This window comes from Arachis ipaensis, chromosome B07 (assembly GCF_000816755.2).
Source record: "Arachis ipaensis cultivar K30076 chromosome B07, Araip1.1, whole genome shotgun sequence".
In the NCBI taxonomy this organism is placed as follows: domain Eukaryota; kingdom Viridiplantae; phylum Streptophyta; class Magnoliopsida; order Fabales; family Fabaceae; genus Arachis; species Arachis ipaensis.
The window spans coordinates 69033570-69037055 of record NC_029791.2 but is presented as its reverse complement, the minus strand read 5'-3'; positions in this window follow the sequence as shown (position 1 = coordinate 69037055).

Genomic DNA, 3486 nt, shown 5'->3' with positions numbered 1-3486 from the left:
GCATAGAACTCTTGAACCATTAGGATGCCGACTTGTTGGATGGGATTTGTTAGAACTTCCCAACCTCTTCTTTGAATTTCATGTTGGATCTCTGGATACTCATTTCTTTTGAGTTTGAAAGGGACCTCGGGGATCACCTTCTTCTTGGCCACAACATCATAGAAGTGGTCTTGATGGGCTTTGGAGATGAACCTTTCCATCTCCCATGACTCGGAGGTGGAAGTTTTTGTCTTCCCTTTTCCCTTTCTAAAGGATTCTCTGGTCTTAGGTGCCATCAATGGTAATGGAAAAACAAAAAGCTTATGCTTTTACCACACAAACTTAGAATATTGCTCGCCCTCGAGCAATAAAAGAAAGAATAGAGGAAGAAAAAGAAGAAAATATGGAGAAGAGGGGTGAAGTGTGTTTCGGCCAAGTAGAGAGGGGAGGGTTGTGTTGTGTGAAAATGAGGAAGAATGGAGGGCTATATATAGGGGAGGGAGTGGAGTTAAGGTTCGGCCATTTAGGGTGGGTTTGGGTGGGAAATTGGTTTTGAATTTTGAAGGTAGGTGGAGTTTATGAGGTAGGTTTATGGGGAAGAGTGGATGGATGTGAGTGGTGAAGAGGTGATGGGGAAGAGAGATTGAGGTGATTGGTGAAGGGTTTTTGGGGAAGGGTGTTTATGGGGTTGTGTGAAAGAGAGTGGTGAGGGATGAGAAGAAGTGAGTGGAGGTAGGTGGGGATCCTGAGATGATCTTGTGGGGTCCACAGATCCTGAGATGATCCTGTGGGGTCCACAGATCCTGAGGTGTCAAGGCATTTACATCCCTGCACCAATTTAGGCATGCAAAATGCCCTTGCACACAACTATGGGCGTTCAGCGCCAGGTTGGTACCCATTTTGGGCGTTCAACGCCCATTTGTTGCCATTTCTGGCGTTGAACGCCAGAACCATGGTTGTTCTGGGCGTTCAGCGCCAGAATGCTGCCCATTTTGGGCGTTCAGCGCCAGAACCATGCTCTGTTCTAGCGTTGAATGCCAGGCAGATGCTTCCTCCAGGGTGTGATTTTTCTTCTGCTATTTTTTATTCCATTTTCAATTTTTATATTTATTTTGTGACTCCACATGATCATGAACCTAATAAAACATGAAAAACAAAAACAAAATTAGATAAATAAACATTGGGTTGCCTTCCAACAAGCGCTTCTTTAATGTCAATAGCTTGACAGTGGGCTCTCATGGAGCCTCACAGATGTTCAGAGCATTGTTGAGACTCTCCAACACCAAACATAGAGTTTGACTGTGAGGGCTTGGGTTGACTCTGCTTTGAGAGAAGCTTTTCATGCTTCCTCTCCATGGTTGCAGAGGGAGATCCTTGAGTTTTAAACACAAGGGAGTCCTCATTCCATTGAAGGACTAGTTCACCTCTGTCAACATCAATCACAGCTCTTGATGTGGCTAGGAAAGGTCTTCCTAGGATGATGGATTTATCCTCTTCCTTTCCAGTATCCATGACTATGAAATCAGCAGGGATGTAAAGGCCTTCAACCTTTACTAACACGTCCTCTACTTGTCCATAAGTAGCTCTCTCTCTTACAGAAAAAGGGAAAAGCATGAGCCTGTAGATTTCGGGATCTACTCCATTAGTCTTAACAGTATCACATATCTGCAGGAATTCAGTTAAGAACTGAAAAGGATCTTCAGATGGAAGTCCATGAAACTTGCAGTTCTGCTGCATTAGAGAAACTAATTGAGGTTTCAGCTCAAAGTTGTTTGCTCCAATGGCAGGAATGGAGATGCTTCTTCCATGTAAATTGGAATTAGGTGCAGTAAAGTCACCAAGCATCCTCCTTGCATTATTATTATTTTCGGCTGCCATCTCCTCTTCCTGTTCGAAAATTTCTGAAAGGTTATCTCTGGATTGTTGTATTTTAGCTTCTCTTAGTTTTCTTTTCAGAGTCCTTTCAGGTTTTGGATCTGCTTCCACAAGAATGTTCTTGTCTTTGCTCCTGCTCATATGAAAAAGAGAGAACAGAAAAATAATAATATTAGGGATCCTTTTTACCACAGTATAGAGGTCCCAGTGTGAGTAGAAGAAAAGAAGAAAAAGAAATTCGAACACAGATGGAAGAGAGGGTTCGAATTTGGGTGAGATGAAGTGTTAGTAGATGAATAAATAAATAGAAGGAGATGAGAGAGAAGGAGAATTTTCGAAAATAATTTTTGAAAAAGAGTTAGTGATTTTCGAAAATAATTTTTGAAAAAGGTTAGTAGTTTTTCGAAAATTAAGATTTAAAAGTTGAAATAATTAGTTAATTAAAAAGAAATTTTGAAAAAGAGGGAGATATTTCTGAAAATTAGAGAGAGAGAGAGTTAGTTAGGTGGTTTTGAAAAAAGATAAGAAACAAACAAAAAGTTAGTTAGTTAGTTGAAACAAATTTTGAAAAGATAAGGAGTTAGGAAGTTAAAGAAGATATTTTGAAATCAAGTTTTTGAAAAAGATATGATAAGAAGATATTTTTGAAAAGATATGATTGAAATTAGTTTTTGAAAAAGATTTGATTTTTAAAATCACAATTAATGACTTGATTCACAAGAATTCACAAGATATGATTCTAGAACTTAAAGTTTGAAACTTTCTTTAACAAGTAAGTAACAAACTTGAAATTTTTGAATCAAAACATTAATTGGTGATGTTATTTTCGAAAATTTGATATAAAAATAAGAAAAATATTTTTGAAAAATGTTTTTTAGAATTTTCGAAAATAACTAAGAAAATTGAAAAAGATTTTATTTTTGAAAAAGATTTTGAAAAAGATGAGTTTTTTAAATTGAAAATTTGATTTGACTCATGAAAACAACTAGATTTTAAAAATTTTTGAAAAAGTCAAATCTAATTTTCGAAATTTTGAGAGAAAAAAAGGGAAAGATATTTTTTTTGATTTTTGAAATTTTTTTTTATGAGAGAGAAAAACACTAAAAAGATGCAATGCATGAAATTTTTAGATCAAAACATGTGATGCATGCAAGAATGCTATGAATGTCAAGATGAACACCAAGAACACTATGAAGATCATGATGAACACCAAGAACATATTTTTGAAAAATTTTTAATGCAAAGAAAACATTCAAGACACCAAACTTAGAATTCTTCAATGCTTAGACACTAAGAATTCAAGAATGCATATGAAAAACAAGAAAAAACACAAAACATGCAAATGCAAAGATCAAACAAGAAGACTTACCAAGAACAACTTGAAGATCATAAAGAACACTATGAATGCATGAATTTTCAAAAAATGCAAGATGCACATGCAATTGACACTAAACTTATAACATGACTCAAGACTCAAACAAGAAACAGAAAAATATTTTTATTTTTATGATTTTATGATTTTTTTGATTCTTTAAAAATTTTGAATAAATATTTTTTTTTCGAAAACAGGTGAGAAAATTTTGAAATATTTTTGAAAATTTTTTGAAAAGAAAACAAAAAGAAAATTACCTA